This window comes from Misgurnus anguillicaudatus, chromosome 13 (assembly GCF_027580225.2).
Source record: "Misgurnus anguillicaudatus chromosome 13, ASM2758022v2, whole genome shotgun sequence".
NCBI lineage: Eukaryota > Metazoa > Chordata > Actinopteri > Cypriniformes > Cobitidae > Misgurnus > Misgurnus anguillicaudatus.
In genome coordinates this window covers 25,380,026-25,399,543 of record NC_073349.2, presented here as the reverse complement: position 1 = coordinate 25,399,543, position 19,518 = coordinate 25,380,026, and positions in this window count along the sequence as shown.

Sequence of the window (19,518 nt, the reverse complement as noted above, 5' to 3'; positions counted from 1 at the left end):
CACCGTGCCGGCCATAGAGCGCGAAAGATAAATTAACATATTTAATTTGGTCAATATAAAAAACATGTCTCTTTCATTCTCCCAGCATCAAATTTGTGTAACAACGCTCCCTATTGGCCAGAGGGGTCTTACCCGGACATTTACTCGTACCTCATCGAGTCAACAGGGAAGCAAGTGAATGATTTTACTTCGTATTTGAAAGTTACTTCGTATTTATTTATTATGTCTTTATATTTAGAGTAATGAGTGCACTTTTCCCTCCAGCCATACAACTAACTGGCTTAGCGATATTTCCAGCAATCACTGGATGGCGTTGTTATACAAAATTTGACGCTGTGAGAATGAAAGGGACATGTTTTTATATTGACCAAATTAAATGTGTTAATGTACCTTTCGCGCTCTATGGCAGGCAGGATGGACAGATAATTACTCAACATGTTTAATCTGAGTGATTTCATAAGTTATTTACGCCTGCCGGCTGTGTACGAAGGTTGCTTTGTTCCGCTATTTTGAATGGAAGCCAATGGAAGCGCTGCTTTTTTATCCCCCGAAAAGGGGCGGTGACGAAATTTACAGTCAAGTTCCCGGATGTGCCGGTTGTCCGTATGCATTTGTGTTTTTAGCTGTTTGTGTGTATGGTCCACAAACCCCGAGACAAGAATAGCTCATCCTTACATACAAAAGTAAACTATTTCTTAATCCTTTCAGTGACATTCAAGTAAACACACTAAAGTATTTTATTTTATATTTTTGCATATTATGAGCTCTCTAAATCAATCATAGTTCCCCAAATTAGTTTTCTTTAGAAATATATTTTTCAGATACACAGGTGACCGCTAAAATGCTGGCAAAGAGACACACAATTTAACACATAAAATGCAATCTATCCAGTCTTAATCTACCAAATTTAATAAGAAAAACATGTACAGCTTTTTAATCTAAAAATACACTACAAATAAACTTCTTTCTATTCTTTGAAGAAAGAGCAGGAGAGACGGGAGATAATAAACAAACAAGCTTCTTTGGATATTTTCTTACAGAAGAAAACTGTGTATGTGCTTTTAATTGGTGATCTTTGTTATGCAATTTAAAACAAAACACTGTATGGAAATATCTAAAACAAAGCCGTATAAATCAGTGCTACTAAACTAGTAAACCTGTGTTTGGATCCTGACCCAAATTAAGTTTTGGATGAAGATCATTGTTTGTGTATTGTGTTAGTCTACTGCGTGGGACTACTCATTATTCACCCAGCTAGTGTACCCTCGTTTCCATGGTAACCTTGTAAATTTCATGATGATAAATGGGCAGACCAACAATCTAAAAAGCAAGACGCAATATTCCCGTATTCGAATCCCAGGAATTCAACAAGCGTTTTTATTGCATGCTTGTTAAAAATCTGCATTCTGATAAAATGCATGCAGTGAACGCACTGTTGGATTAAAGTGTCTGACGAATGTGCAAACGCGGAATGTAATGTACTACATACTTCACAAGTCCAGATACTGTCGACTGTATTCAGCCAGCGTGCTTGCAGATCAGTCAAAAAAAATCACTCATTTAAGAGTAAATGGAGCAGAAAATATGTTTTTCCTTCTCTCCCCATAGATTTCCAAATAAATGCCACAGCAACGGCAGGATTTCTGCTAAGAGCTGTAATGTGCAAGACCACAATGGAATTAAGCATGTTAATTATGAATCTCTCATAGCACATGTGCCCCTGATCCAACCCATCGCCACGAAATGGACAAAAGTCGAAGTTAAATAACTAGCAATCAGCTGTTAGGATAATGATTTCGCATGTTACACTCATTTGCAACTTTTCGGTAATTGCTTACATTATCATTAGTAAAGTGTTGCATTCCACCCTAAAAGGAGATGAGATGATAGTAAACCATGAGGTACACACTGGCTTACTTAATACTTACTTAAAAGTAGATATTTCACCATTATCATCATAAGCAGCACAGTGCAAATTCTTTTTACTTTCTAAAATTATGCAAATTGGGATGCATCCAGTTTGTTCATGGAGACATGCATGCACTTTTGCACATTCAGGACATTACAATCCAGGAAAGTTTTTAGTTCTGTAACTGACACTATTGTGAAATTCCTGATATAGTTAGCATAACCCTATTCACACAGCACTTTGGTCCCAGAAAATTTCCGTAAAATTGGCAGACCGGCTTCTGTGTGAACACAAACGCGTCCCTAAAAAGTTCTGGGATCGTTCCCGCATGACTCGCAAAATTTGAAAAATCCCTGGTAGCCCTTCGGGCAGGCACTCTTCAATTTTTGGTAGCCCAAAATGAATGCAAGTAGCCCGGATAAAAAAAGACAAAACTTTTAATGTAGAATATTGAGACAAAACAACTATCAAAACACAAACTAGGGCTATCAAAAGATTAATCGCGATTAATCACATACAAAATTAAAGTTTATTTTTGCATAATATATATGTATGCGCTGTGTGTAATTATTTTGTATATAAAAATACACACACATGCATATGTATTTAATAAACATTTACATGTATATAAATATTTACTTAGATTTTGATATATTTTTTATTATATATAAATAAAAAATATACATAAATAAAATTTTTCTTAAATGTATACATGTATGTGTGTATTTATATATAGATGATAATTACACACAATACACACACAAATATATTATGTAAACACAAACTTTTATTTTGTATGCGATTAATCGCGATTAATCTTTTGACAGCCCTACAAATAACACATTTAAAATAATCAAATTCAAATATTCATCAAAAAAATCATCAATACAAATATTTTCAAATATACTCACCATTTAATAGTGGTTCAATGGTTACAAAACTCACAGTTTGGATCATATGTTTTTCCAGTTACAGATTGGATAATTTTTTCGATTAAAAAAATAGAGGCTACTGTCGCTTTAAGAGCGAGTTCTGCACGGAGTCACATACAGTACCTTTAGCCTTTTCGCAATTCTCTTCACTGCACAAGCAATCTATATCACTTCAAAGCTTGCTGTGGGAGATTTCATTTTTTAAATTTTGGATAGTAATGACTGACAGGACAACGTTGGAGGAAATTTTGCGCAACAGATCCAGATCATCAATGACAAATAAGTACTGCTTGCTTCCTGTACAGTTTGTATACACAAGCGCCCGTTCAAATGCGATTAAAGTACCCAATTCCTGAATTACATACACCATAATTACCCATCCAAATCTGTGAAAGTAAATATATATATTTTCCTCACTATAAGTCAAGATAGCCCGACGCACAGTGCGGAGATGCATTTTGGTAGCCCAACTGCAAGGCACAACAGCTCCAGGACGTCCAGCTAGCGATTTTGCGAGCCCTGTCCCGTAAAGAGGACCTAGTTGCATTGCCGTAACATACACGGAAAGCATTGTGTGTGAACAAGACGCAGAAACAATGCCATAGGGGGCGTGCCATAGTCAGGACGAGTGTGTCGTCAAGTTATGGTTCAGCTCTTTGATTTAAACACAGATCAACATTCACGTCCAGAAATGTCAGCAAACTGCTGGTTCCAGAAAATTATTGGCAGTGTAAATGACCCAAAAATCCAACAATCCCGGACAAATCCCAGATGCATTTTCTGTGTATTTTCCGTGTGAAAAGGGCTCACGTTTGATATGATCGGTAGACTGTAAAAAAATCCTTTACATTATTTACATTTTGGCGTTTAGCAGACGCTTTTATGCAAAGCGACTTACAAAGATAAGGAAACAATCAAGCGATTTGTCATAGGGAGGCAATAATACAAGAAGTGCTTATAGACCGTTTCATCGGACACACGTGATACACGTCTGGATCCGAACCTTACTTCCGGTTTCGTTTTTTTAATGGTCTAACTAGTTGCTAAACTGATCTCTTGAACAAATGCCTCGTCAAAAATAACTAATGTTTTGGTTTCTTAGGTTATCTATGTGTTGTTTTTTGCTTGCTATATAAATAAACTATGTTTAAAGAACTTTGTTGTTATTTATTCTTACCGGAGTTTACCGGAAGTTACGCACGGACCGCGACAGCCGCTTGTTTATGTTGTTACTGCTGAAACCATCTATACCAAGTTACAAGTTTTCACAATTCCGAAACAATACGGATAATGTCTTTCTTTTTACCTTCACATGAAGCACATCGCAGAACAACGTGCGCACGTGTTCATGTTAGCACATGTATGTTGTGTTCTTCAATACACACTGCTGTTACTGCCGGTGATCTCAGTGATGGTGTGAACACCATGCTCATTACTCAAGGCCAGAAGACTGGCCCCGGCCCACACGGTGATATCTGCTCCTTTTAACACCCAAATGGTGAGCATCGGCCAGTATGTGTCAGTTATGTCCTGTTTTTAAAAATTCCCTTGAAACCAAGACAATGGCTCATCAAGGCGAGTGAGACTCGCATTGTGCAAATGAATTGGCTTGGATTTGTCTTCCACCTGCTTCTCAGGGTGTTTATGATGCTATGTTATTGTGGATTAAACGGACGATGGGCAATTTTAATCCGATTCTGCTGTAATTGTTTCTCATCTGAGGATAAAGGTCTTTTAATTCATTATTTCGTTTTGCGCCCACGACTGATAACATACCGACCCAAATTTGAATTAAAGTGGTGGGGGTGCTTTCTGATCTTAGCACTCACTGTATAAGAACACAGTGTTTTTATTTTATTATTATTTTTGCCTTTAAAGGGACACTCCACTTTTTTGAAAATATGCTAATTTTCCAGCTCCCCTAGAATTAAACATTTGATTTTTACTGTTTTGGAATCCATTCAGCCGATCTCCAGGTCTGGCGCTACCACTTTTAGCATAGCTTAGCAAAATCCATAGAATCTGATAAGATCATTAGCATAACGCTAAAAAATTACCAGAGTTTCAATATTTTTCCTATTTAACCTCTTAGACGTCGAGCCAGCCCCCCCCCACTCTGGCAAATGACATACCCAAAATAAAAAGGCTGTTGCTCATGCATCCTACTGTCTACAAACATAACCAAGGTGTCTTTTGAAAGCTAACACTTCAAATTTCACTACTAGAAATGCAGAACTGTTCTAGCAATAAATATTTCATAGATATGGCAGCAGAAATACAGCGCTCAAGATTTTTTCTCTTTTAAAATATTTTCATTCTTACATTTCTATGGCAAAATAACTAACCAACCAGTGGTAAATGAGCCTGAAAATATAATTGATCTAAACTCACAGGTCTTGACAGTCTATTTGTAAAATTTGAAGTTGATACCAGCAAAAATGAGGTTTTTACAAGCTTTTTTGTTAGTGTATGTCTGGGTGTCTTTCCAAAAAAAGCCACTTGGAGACTCCAAAGGGACACTTCGTGACCACCTTCTACATTGAGGTCTAACATGTTTATCTGACCATTTCCACACATTTTATTTTGATTTAGTATGTGACAGAATAATATACACTGTTTTTTCTGGAAAATACTAACTTTCTGGATATATTTTAAAAGGTATTTATGTGCATTTTTCTTGGTGTGCTATTTGAAGGCTCCAAAAGGACACCCAATTACTTACTCATATAAAATGAAACAATGTCTTTATTTACTTAATTTTGCATGGTTTAGGAAAATGTACAACATTAAAGAACAAATTTATGTATAGTTTTTTATATGTTTACAATATAGTAGTTATCAACAAACTGTGATAAAGTATTGCACATAGCTTGGCAGTGCTGTGACATGAGTCAAAAATACAAACTATTTACAAAGTATTGCATTTACACTTTAGGATTATGACTATTAGTGTAATGTACCATCATGCCTGCTCTATTCATACACAAAATTCACACTTTAGGATTATGAATAGCAAAGTAATGACCCCATTATGCCTGCTCTTTTCATACACAAAATTCACACTTCAGGATTATAAATAGCAGTGTAATGTCCCATTATGCCTGCTGTACTCATACATAAAATTCACACTTTAGGATTATGGCTATCAGAGTAATGTACCATCATGCCTGCTCTATTCATACACAAAATTCACACTTTAGGATTATGAATAGCAAAGTAATGTCCCATTATGCCTGCTGTATTCATACACAAAATTCACACTTTAGGATTATGGCTATCAGAGTAATGTACCATCATGCCTGCTCTATTCATACACAAAGTTCACACTTTAGGATTATGAATAGCAGAGTAATGTACCATCAGACCTGTTCTAGTGATGCCATTTGCACACATTCACAATACTATCTTACAATAATCTGTCAACAGTCTGCCTCAAAGTACAGTTTTCTTTTCTAAATAAACATGCACAAAACAGCATTGTATTTTCACCAACCATACAGTACTGCGTGAGTCAGATGGAGATTCTATCTGTGTCCTTTTCTTTCCTCTTCCCTTGGCACAGGTGAACGCAGGTGAAGATGTTTAGAAAGGCAGGAATGATTTGTCTGTGGTCCAGAGGCCTCTGGTAACCACTCTTCATCAGAAGTGTCAGCATCCCTATTGACATTTACAAATAGGTTTAGAAATGCATCTTCTAATGCAACAGATAATATTACACAGTCGAACTATCACGTATTCACTGCATTTTCCTCCCATTGACACAATAAGAACTTTTTACTTTCTACATACAGTAAAACATGTTTCATATGCTTTACATAAGTGTTTCTAAGTGATGCTAACGGCTACAACAAACTGTATTATGGCTACAACAAACTGTATTAGAAACTCACTTTCTACTGTAATAACAAGTTAGAAAGAGCTTGTTACATTTTGCCCTTATTTGCGCATGCAAGTTACTAGTCTTCCTTCAAATACGTTATATCGCAATAGCAATTGAATAATACTTTGATTACACGATGCATCAATGCACTAATAAGGTATAATAGTCAAAGTAATAAAACGCCTTTCACTAAACAAATGTAATACGAAGTAAGAATAATACAGTACAGATCGCTAAAATACTTATAACTTACCGATCTAGACCGTGTAAAAACATTTCTTCTTGTTCCAAATCGACACTGCAAACACTTTCTTCTTCGGTATCCTCGACATTTTCTTCATCACTGCTTCGCATAAGTTCTTCCAAGGCAGCAGAAAGAGAAAAAACTTCTGTCCTCGATGCTAGTCCATTGTAAGAGGTGCTAACAAGCAGGTGACGTCTCAAAGCCCTGTATGTGTAACGAGCACGAGTGCTCTTCTAACTCTTCTGAGTGCTAATGTATACGCACAGATAACAACACTATAATATACAAGCATTATGCAAATCCGCACATGGGTGTATCCGTCATATCATTAGCTACACGTCACTAGACGCTACATGATTTCAATTGGTCATTTGTCCATTTTTTTTATAAAAAACTTTTGCATACGCACAAGCAAACGCTACCTGCAGAACACGCCCCCTTTCACTATTTTATAAGTTTGCCGGGGTAGTTTTTATCAGAAATGACTTGAACTACTCTCATTTTGTTTAGAACACTCTACTAGATGCATTGACGCGTTTGGATTTATCGAAAAATGTGTTTTGAAAGACATAATCGTCGAGTGAACGGGAGTATGACGACATGTTTACCAGATACGAGGGTGTAAACAATGGACATATAAACCCTTTTTTTTACCGGTCAGTGTGTTTTGTGCAAATATTTACTATGGATATTGGATACTGGACTACTTTTCTTCGAAGAGCAATACATGTTACCATTATTTGACCAGACATCTCGTTGCTAGAACACAAAAAGGTAAGGATTCGTCCGCTTTGTTATAGCTTTGCATTGTTTTACTCTTCATACAGAATAACCAAAAACTCCTACTAAGGTATTTATATTGTTGAATGCATACACGCAAATGAATTTGTGTTCTTTTATCTTTCAAACGGTGCATTGGTTGACCACATTAGTTGACTAGGTGTTGTTTAAATGAGCAATGAATGTAAACAGTGAGCGTTCGGCTGTAATGGCAAGGCCGCCCATGATCTTTGTCTGTTAACTTGTTAAAAAAGAAAATTAAAAGTTGTGATTTTCTAGGCCGATATGGCTAGAACTATACTCTCATTCTGGCGTAATAATCAAGGACTTTGCTGACGTAACATGGCTGCAGGCTGCATTGCGCTTCCTGCAGCCATATCCGCCTAGAAAATCGTAAAATTTTCTGTCGGTCTTAAGACACGATGTAACTACAGAAGAGTCAAGTTTTAAATAAGAAAAATATCAAAACTCTTTGGTTATTCTTTAGCGTGATGCTAATGGTCTAATCAGATTTAATGGATTATGCTAAGCTATGCTAAACGTGGTAGCGCCAGACCCGAAGATCAGCTGAATGGATTTCAAAACGGTAAAAATTAAATGTTTAACTCTATAGGGAGCTGGAAAATGAACATATTTTCAAAAAAGTGGAGTGTCCCTTTAATAGGGGTGCAATGAAAGATAAGAGGAAATTGGAAATTATCATATTTTATCATACCTTTTATAGCTTTATTGTTCTAATGTGAATTAAAATTACCATATTGTTAATGAATTATTACCATATTTACATGGTACATTCTAAAAAAATGCTTATGGTCCTAGCGTTGGGTCAGAAAGGGACAAACCCAACCCACCAGGTTGTAATTTAACCTATGCTGGGTTGTTTTAACCTAAAAAGCTGGGTTGATTTAACCCATTGCTGGGCCAAATATATACATTTTTTGGGTTAATTTAACCCAACGGCTTGGCTCATCCCTTTTGGATGGCGAGTAACTTTGGGCCAGGCGAGTAACCGTGCCCATGCGCGTTCGTCTGATGAAACGTTTATAATATTGAACCAAGACTCGATATTAAATCCTTAATAAATATTAATTTAATCCTTCATTTAATATACATAATGTTATTATAATATCAAATGCCATATTTCATATTTCAATGCTCGCAATCGGAAAACAAACAAGGTACTAAAAACTACACAGCCCCTTTAGAATTTACAGATGTCCTTTGTCAAAAATTGTAACTCAAATGTTGTTTGGAAAACAGTATTTGAATAGCGATCAAGTCTTTCCTATACACATTTAAACACACATACAGTCGCATCTGGCTTTCTGGATAGTATTTGCTTTGTCAGCTCCCAACAGCCATTGAATCAGAGTCGCCAGAACACAGGAGGAAACCGAGAGAGCTATTCAAAGCCTCCACCCCTGAGAATCAAGAACGAGAGGATGCCAGGAGCTGTGCTAAGATCAGCATGAGCCCAGCCAACATGAAGCCATAGCTTATAGACAGCAGCTGTTCAACTGCACGGAGTAAAGTTGCTCTACGCACAGATAAGTCGGCTTATCTGAATCCATAGCCGGGTTTCGGTGCAGTCTTGCCGGACTTGCCCTTTTTGATTTCTTCAAATCCTTTAAGACTTAGAGACACTGCTTAATCCCAGGTGCTGAGAGAATAATAGACATATTGAGATGACCCTGTGGACCACAGCAGCGTCTTAAAGATCCAGAAATGATACCTGACGCAAGCACGGCAGTTTCCTCTGTCCGGCAGGGTCCCTGGAGACCCACGTACGCTGCTCAGAAATCAAAGTCATCTGTACGAAATATCAAGGAGGCCAGCAGACAACGCATTGGTGCCAAGAAAGTCACATCCTGTGGATGATGATAAAAGAAGTGTGTGTTTTCATCTTAAAAGTTAAATGAAAACCTCTTCCAGAGGGACACAGCAAGTCGATACTTTCAGATTGTTAGATGTTAAGCGTAGGAGTTTCTTTTGAACAAAAAATCACGCAAGCAGTAAGAATCACTTTAAGAGACAAGGAATTTAGATGGTGGACAATTAGCAAATCAATAGCATTATAATAGTCATTGCTTAGTTTTTGTTCCTAAACAATTTCTAAACTAAATGCTATTTTCTGAAAGCCACTTCAGGAGATAGAGCGTCATTGATTTTAAATTTTGCTTGTCAAGAAGCAATAAAAATATTGATAAAAAAATAAGTGACAGGAGCTCATTAAGAGACTATGGCAAGTTGTGTTATTCTTTAAATTCCCCTTAAAGGCGTAACCTGCGTCCCAATTCGAATACTAGCAGTACTAAATAGTATTCAAAATTAGATTTAGTATGTCCCATCTCTGTTAATGCACTCAAATGTCCATACTTTCAAAACAATACATACTTTAGGGCAGTGGTTCCCAAACTTTTTCAGCGTGTGCCCCCCCCCCCTTGTGTACGGTGCATTTCTTTGCGGACCCCCAAAGAAAATTTGAGGCCAAAAATGTTTCTAAAACTCAACATTTTAATAAAAAAAAATTAAGTCATACAAAAAAGTAGTGCTTTTGGTTAGTAGCGTTATTTTTTTAAGTTTAACTTCTTACACTCTGAGGCTATTTTGGGGATTCCCGCCTGGATTTGGCCTACCCAATTTTAAAAGCTTCCCATACCCACAAGCAGAGGTGCACATACAAAAGTTTGGTATCATTTTACAGGAAACCCTTTGAAATGACATAAAACACTGTTGAAAGTGCTCAACATGGTTGTATGTGTTGTCAGTCCTCCAATAAACACAAAAATAATTAGGCGCTTTTTGATGTTTTTTTAATAAAGTCTGTATTTAAAAGTGTATAACTCTGGCCCTGAGTGGTAACGAAACCTGCAGACAGTTTTGTTTGATTCCAGCTATTGCCAGCTTACAGAGGAAGAAGGAATTTTTATCTTTATCTTAATTTTAATCATAATCAATGCAAAAGTTATTTTACTCCAACTGAAGGGAGGAATAATACCCTTTTTGTATTTAATTTCCGCCTAAAATATTTGAAGTGCCCCCATAACCACATACAGTGGAATAAATGCAATATCTTTATATCATTTTAAAGAAACCCCTTTGAAGTTACATGAAAAGCTGCTGTTTGTGACAAATATTGTTATTTAGGGTGTTTTTCATATGATGAAACACCAAATTGTCTTTTTTTATGTTGTAAATACTGTCTTTGATAATGTATAACTCTGGTTCTGGGTGCTCTAGCAGACTGCAGACAGTCCTGGTTGTTACCAGCTGCAGACAGTATGCAACCAAAAAAATAATGAATTCTTTAGCATGTAGCATTCAAAAGTTATTCTCATTTTACTGAAGTGTGCGAAAATACATTTTTCATATAAATATTAATTTTTTGTTTTGCACATATAATAAATAGCAAGGGATTATCTACACAGAATTCATGATAAATTAATGTATTTCATAAAATGTCATAAAACTGCCCCCCCCCCCCCTGGCACCATCTCGCAGCCCCCAGTTTGAAAACCACTGCTTTAGGGTAAAGAAGGCGCAGGCCCATATTTGGGAAGCAGGCATAATGTCATTTTCATAGCTTAACAACAACAACGGTCACATCTTGATGAAGTTATTAAAGATTGTGGAATGATTGGAATTGTAGTTTTCACCTTTCACGTTGAAATGAATCGATCTGACAGGAATCATGTTTATGGATGATATATTGAAACTAGGGGTGGGCCGATCCGATATTCGGTATTGATATTAGTCCGGTATTGACGAAAAATGGTCAGATCGAATATTGTAGAAGGCGGGGAGTACAGTCCTACACGGACCTTGTAATGGCAACTTGGTGTAAAGCAACATGAATTTGCGAAAAGTTGCTCTTTAAATTGTCCAAAGATACAACTTAACGGTCAAAACCGTTTATGATAAATGAGACGCTTACGTCCACAAAATTCTCGCAAGACACTCCTTTAACACTTATAAACCCTTAAGATGCTTATGCAGCAGACACGTGATGCACATAGGTTCACATGACGTGCCGAACACATATTTTGAAATGACGAACCACACATACATGATGTGATGAGCTTTGCATCATACGCCTTCGAAAAAGAAGTCACCGGCCGCCACTGCTCTTGTTATAGTTTGATGTCATACGCCGATCAATCTGCAAATTGCAATGAAGTCAAACACACCTATGGTTTCTTTCTACAGCAACAAAAGCAGAAACCGAATATCCCGGACATGCCGCTACTGACAAGCAACCCTTTGAAGAGATGAGGAACGTTTCTTAAAACTGCTATTTTTTATTCAAACATTGTTGAAAACATTTGGGATAATGTACACTGCAAAAAATGGTTTTCAAGACAAAAAATTCTTAGTATTTTTGTCTTGTTTTCAGTAAAAATATCTAAATTAAGATGCTTTTTCTTGATGAGCAAAATGACCCAAGAAAATAAGTCTAGTTTTGGACCAAAAATATCAAATTTAAGTGATTTTGTGCGTAAAACAAGCAAAAAAATCTACCAATGGGGTAAGCTTGAATTTTTCTTGAATTTAGTGTTTAAGAAAAATGTTCAAAATTGTTTTGTTTACCCCATTGGCAGATTTTTTTGCTTGTTTTATGCACAAAATCTCTTCAATTTGATATTTTTGGTCTAAAAACTAGACTTATTTTCTTGGGTGGTTTTTCTCATCAAGAAAAAGCATCTTAATTTAAGAATTTTTAGATATTTTTACTGAAAAGAAGACAAAAATACTAAGAATTTTTTTCTTGAAAACCATTTTTTGCAGTGTAAGTACACATGAAACAATATATGACACTGTGCTAGTAGTTTTTGGATATTTTAATGCAAAAAGATTACATATTGTGCCTTTAACCTTTTAAAGGCACACCATGAAACTTTTTGGCCACTAGGGGGTGCTAGACATGTATTTTTCACTTCTAGCGCCCCTAGAGCCCACAAGCGCCGCAGCACTGTCGCAAAGGAAAGGAATTGGCCAACCTTAAAACTAAACTAAAAACTAAACATTTAAAACGTTAAACGATCAACATTTTGAGACAACAGGGAGAAACGCAGTCATGTTACAACTTTCTGATGAGGAACTCGTCGTGGCAGAAGCCATGTCTCAATCTGAAGGTTGCAGCCTCCGGATGTCGTATTTCTAGGCTGTATACGTCATCAAGACTGTCTTATTTCACAATATTAACAATTACAAAGTTGACTATTATACTTAGTTAATCGTAAATTGTTGCAGTATGCTTATGACTTGCGAATGTAATGCTCAGTTTACCTTAATAAACCAGGCTTGATGACGTATGCAGCCTGCATGTTTGACCTCCGGAGGCTGCAGCCTTCCAATTCAGAAACGACCAGAAGTATTTCCTTGCCTTTTCCCAAATAAATATTGTTGCATCGTCTCTCTCTCTCCCTCGCCACCAGGATTTTCCGCAATGGCGCTCGTTTTTCCTCTCTTTTGTGTGAAAATTGTCGCTCCAAATCCAAGTAAACCGATGTGGTCCAAGCAGACCTAAAGGCTGCTGCTTTGTAATACGTCACGCGAGTGACAGCGGAACGCAGCAAATGAGGAAGAGAGAAAAGAGAAACGCTCGGATCTGATTGGTGAATGAATAGGGTTTGGTTTTACACTGTGTGAGTTTGAGCAAGTTTGACTGCTATTGCATCCTGGATTGTAATGTAAATATCATAGACACAGTAAAAGAAAGGTAAATACACGAACACCGCATGTGAATACAGGGAACTATATGCAAGATAATCGCCGTCATTTATAAAGAACATCGCATTTATGTATGAATCAACAGTTTATATAAAAAAATTGCCTTAAAGGGGAATCGAACCCGGGTCGCCGGTGTCATAGGTCCGTGACACTAAAGACTGTGCCACAGAGTCACATAACAGAAGCTGCTCTCTACATTCCTTAAGTAAGCCTCCAGCAAAATTCACGTTAAAAACAAATTGTGTGGAGGAAGTGACGTATGCCGTAAAGCAGTCGAATTTTGTAGTTTTTTTTTGTGCTCTGGTTACTACCAGAAACCCTAAGTTTTAAAATACGAGTAAAAGTGATACAGACCCCGTCAGGCTATGGTAGACATGTCATTCAACCTATTTAAAGTCGATGTACTATCACAAGGGTCTTGAAAATTTATTATGAAGGTTGAAAAATTACATGGTGTCACTTTAAGCGTCACCCCACCCTATTGAGTTAGGTCTACACTCTTTGAGCTTTCAAACAATATACAGTTTGTCATGATTAGATAAGAATTCATATGCCAACATTGAAGTAAATGTAGGCGTCCTGCTGGTGGGACAGTGACATTTAGCAGAAAATAAATGTTTTGAGGCACACTCTCTTCATAAATGAATCAATTACTCTCCCTATATAATTTATTTTATAAAACACTGTTGAAATGTCTATTCTGGAGGCTTAGACCTTTCCAACGATATATAGTTTGTAGTGATAGATTAAAATTTACATCAACAATATTAATGCAAATGTAGGTGTCCCGTATTCGGGATGGTGACGCTTAACAGTTTTTAACTTTCTTCTCAGAGAGAAATTGAATAGTGTGTGATAAATAAAAAGAGTTTGCTTAACTTTGTTTCTAAAGCCACAATTCCTTCACATTGTTTAACTTTCTACATTCAAAATTGATTCTGACATTTAAATGTTTATGGTGGATGCTCACTGGCCCAAGTCAAACACACACACCATTTACAGATATTCTGATCCAAACATATGGTTTGCTTCCCATCTTCAAATGTCTAAGGGAAAAAAAGTTTTTTTCACCTGACTAATTTGCCATCATTTTCCCTTGACCTGGATGATATGATTTAGCTTTCGTGTGGACTCCTGACAACATTAACATATTAACAAGGTTTTAACTTTGTGGTTGTATGCTATAGCAACAAGTAACCTTATCAAAGCTTAATCATTTCCGTGATGAGACAACACTGAAAACAGCACTCCAGATGGACTGACACGAGGGCTGACGTCCAGCAGCGAAATAACACTCCTTATGCGCGAAGGCCTGCTAACTGTGGACACAACAAAGAGAAATGACTTTGGACAGACGATGTCATCCAAACTCTCATACTTGCATGCATGAAGAGATATGGTGGTTAAACTTTTTGCTTCTAGCCAAAATATTGCATGTTCAAAAATGTTAATGTTATGTTATTGAATAAAAACAGTAACATTTCCAAAAATGCAAAAACCTAAAAGTAGCCGGACAAAGAAGTAATAAGAAGTATTTGTGCCAGCAAACACTCTCTCTACAATAAATCTCTCCAAGCCTTTAAGTGTCTCTTAGTCTATGTCTCCCAGTTCCCCTCCCTTACTCCGGTGAGTTTACCTTAAACTGCACTAAAGGTGAAGCTCCACTTGAAATTGATGAATTGGCCTCCTATTGTCCTCCCTGATGGCTCACTTCTGTTGAGCCAATGCTTTTGTCCAGGTCTATCAGCCGCTCTGTTCGTTCTTCGCTCTGTGAATTTTCTGAAGCCCAGCCAAAGCTGATGGCGAGAGCCCACGTGCCGGGCGTGAAGCTCCTGTGGCTGGCAGCGTAGCAGTTTGGTTGGGCCGACAGGTTTTGGTATCTCTGTGGAAGGTTTTAGAAATGACATGTCATCCATCTTCGTCCCTGAGGGGGATTTGGGTTCCTGCTTTAATGACAGGAAAAAGGTCTGTATTTCTGTGTATGTGTGAGTATGGAGGGGGTTCCTCACCCGTAGCACCACGGGTTCTGTCAGAGCACAATTACCTCCCATGAGTCTCTCGGCTCAAGGTGACTGTAGTGCTCGGTGATGTCATCGCTCTCTACATGGTGTTTTGGTTGGACGATCTCATACACAAAAGTAACATCAATATCGTTGATCTCCTAATTACCGCCAATTGCTTATCTGTTTTCTAACTTAAAATCTGTTCCTTTAATAACAAAAAACAGCAGGCCAACATCTTGCATCTGCCCAGAGAAACAACAGCAAGCTCAACATTTTTATTCAAAATCACATAGAATCTTTTCTTTGTGTTTGTTTATTAAATATTTAACTCCCTATAAGTAAATTTCGTTGTTCTGATGAACACGAAGGAAAATATTTTAAGGAATGTGTGTAACCAAACCAATCATGATCCCCCTTTAATTCCATAATAGGAAAGAGAATACTATGGAAGTGAATGGGGTTGTTTGATTATAAACATTCCTCAAAATATCTTCCTTCGTGTTCATCAGAATAAAGATATTTATACAGGTATGTAACAACATGAGAGCAGATAGTAGAGACATAAGGAAAAACAAAAAATTGTCAAATATACTGTAAGAATTCATGGTATTATTGCAATTTTATCCGAATTTAATACATGCAGTAGTACTACAGTATTTAGGAAAATACTGTACAGGTAGGTATGTGTATAACATTTTTCATAAGACATTACTGTTATTAACAATAAAAATGATCATCTGTAAAACTGTAAGTGGCATCTAAATAGAAAGATGAATGAAAAGATGACTACTATATCAGATTTGAATCATTTCAGATAATGGATGGGTGTCAGAAATGCCTTTTTAAATGTGGGGTCCATGATAGTCTCGCGTAGCCAGACCTTCAATACAAATCCCGCCCACGAGCTGTTTGACCGACATGTCAAACAACCAATCACAGTTTGTTTTGTCTAGCTTCACGTTTCGGACTCCCCACAATAACGAGCCGGCTGGCAACAAGTCAGTTATTGAAATAACCAGCCGCAACCGAATAGCATCTAAATAAACAACATTACTCACCATAGGACAACGTTGTGCACTTCATCAACAGCCACACCAATGAGACGCTCCCGTTAAACGTCTGTTTGAAGCATATCTCTCCACTTTTTAACACATACAAGCAATTCAGGAGAACTGAACTTTTTGACTCCCCTAACTGCCTCAAGCAAAACTCTTGGACGTCTTTTAGAGAGTCGATGCCGCAAATTTTGCATATTTTTAAGAATCCAATGTTTAGCTGATCATGATAACTGCTCATTATTATCCACGTGAACACTCTCTTCCTCAATGGAACGTCAGAGCTTTGTTTTCCAGGGACCGAAACTAATCGCGACACTCGCGTCTCCTGGAAATCCGTTTTTTTCAACCAATCAAAGCCGACTTTAACATTCTCACATGGTTTCCAGAAAAGTGTACGAAAAACATCAGACGTTCAGCCAACAGTTGACATTTGAAATAAACAAACACGCGCCTACCCCAATAGAATCTGGACCTTCTTTTGATAGACCCGCCACACACATACGCAACCCAGGCAACGATGTCGGTTAGTAGACACGCCCCTTACTGCTGATTGGCTACAAGTGTGTTTTGGTACTATGCCCAACTCCCGTTTCCCTAGTTTTTTTTTTTTTTTTTTTTAAATCATGCACCCCACCTTTAAAGACATTTATTGTATAGACAGTTTCAGCAGTAACAACATAAACAAGCGGCTTTCGTGGTCAATGCGTAACCTCCGGTAAACTATGTCTATTTCTGATAACAAGCAAAATAAACAGTACGTAGATTACATAGGAAAACAAAACATTTGTTATTTTCGACGATCTATTTGTTCAAGAGTTCAGTTTAGCAACTAGTCAGAGCTTTAAAAAACTGAAACTGGAAGTTCGGACCAGATGCGTATCGCGTGACCGCACATGCAACCGATGAAACCGTCTATATGAATAATTGGTAATTAAACCTGAAATGTTAAAAGGAGACATTTCACAAGATTTTTTAAAGATGTAAAATAAATCTTTGTTGTCCCAGAGTACACATGTGAAGTTTTAGCTCAAAATACCATATAAATCATTTATTATAACATGTTGTGTGAGCAAAAAAGTGCTAAATATTTTGGTCTTTTAAATGTATATGAGCTGATAAAATGCAAACATTGATCGCCGTTAATGGTGGTTTGTTTTGACATCAAGGGAAGCTAAATTTTTACATTTTCTAGGTTGATAGAAGCAATTACAGCACTTAAACATGGAAAAAGTCAGATTTTCATGATATATGCCCTTTAATAAAAGTAAAGAGTCAATAAGATTGCAGTTGGACCTTTATATTAAAAGCGATTAAGTAGCAATGTATTAACCCTAATCCTATTCTCAGCAGTCTCCCAGTAAGCAAGAAACCAAAACTGAGAATTGAGATGTGTGCAATCTTCCTTTTGGTCACCTGACCTCCGCCATTGTTTTGCCGCAATGACTTCTGGGGCGTAAAGCGATTTCAGGCGCGAGTCTACACTCGTTGCATCCTCGATATCAAGAACACATATTTTCATGCGTTCTCTGTACTTGCGTTCTTAAGAATTGGAATTAAACATCGACGGTTAATGATGACGTAGAGCGAGAATACAAGGACACAAGATCGGTGAAGAACGCCCAATGTCTCCCTAACAAGCCAATGAGTTAAATCAGGTGTGTCAACCAAGGAGACATCCAAAACATTCTGAAAGGGGGTCCTCGAGGACCACGATTGAGAAACACTGCTATATAAGAGTGCTTTTTAATAGTTGAATCAATAAAAGTACAGTACACTCAGTTTTGTTTAACACACCTTGCCATTCTCAAGTTCATTCTGCAGGTTTCTCATTGAAAACCAATAAGAAAAACGCAAGTGCATAGATTTTGTCTGGGCTTCCCCATGAGGTCTAATTTTTCAGTGTCTTGGATTTATTTCATCCACTTATATTTTTACGACTGCGCTAGAAGTTCACTGTGTATTGCGAGGGCACAGAAGCATGAACTGCATAGATTTTCTAAGAATAACAACTCGTATTTCGGTCTGCTCCCTACAGAAAGCTAGCAAATGTTATTGGAGGATCGGAAATATCTCATCTATAGGTTTATTAATGAATGCTTTGGTCTCCGAGATTCACCAGAAAACTACGCTGGCATTGTGAAAGCACGCAGAAAGCCATTACATCATCAAAATCCTTCCCACAATGCTCGGCTTACAACTGAAGACTTCCTACATGTTTCATCTTAGCATGTTACATCTAAAATAGAGCTGTTAATGGTAATTATCACTTTCACGATTTTGAATTGGAGAGGTGACAAGCATGTATCTAGGGCAACATGGGTATGGGGGTGGAGCCTCAAAAGAGGGTTACATGTGACATGCATGTGTTAACGTGTGGGTCTCTATGTGTGTGTCAGGGATTTCTCTTCTTTAAATCATCTCTCTCTCTCTCTCTCTTGGCGCGACAGTGTACGCTGTCAGTTGCCTCATTCCTCTGAATACAAATAAGGCTAATTAGTTGGTGAATCTCCCGAGTTTCCATATGATGGAGTTTCAAAACGGCACGTTTTACTCGCACCGTGACAAAAATCGCCCGGGTCTCCGGGGAAACATTATTTATGTATTTTACAAAACATTATTCATGCGTTTTAGATCTAACGGCGAATAATTTGAAGAAGTATCTCTATCTTTCATATCAATATTCTATTCTTGTCGACAGTGGGTCTTACAAACATCACACATACATCACAGAGGTGGCAATGAATATGTCCAAACAGGGCGGAGTGAGCTGTCAATCATTTTGATTAATGGTCGACGAGTTTCTAAATGCGTGTTATCCAAACTGTGTAGTCAGCAGGTCAGCTACCAATGACTGCGACTGCGGCTAACACGAAATGGAAATGCTACCCGACGTGACACATACACTCTTCAGAGACACTTCACATCTAGATCAATTTAGATTTAAGCAGCTGGATGTAAACAAACAGGAAGAAAACATTTTAA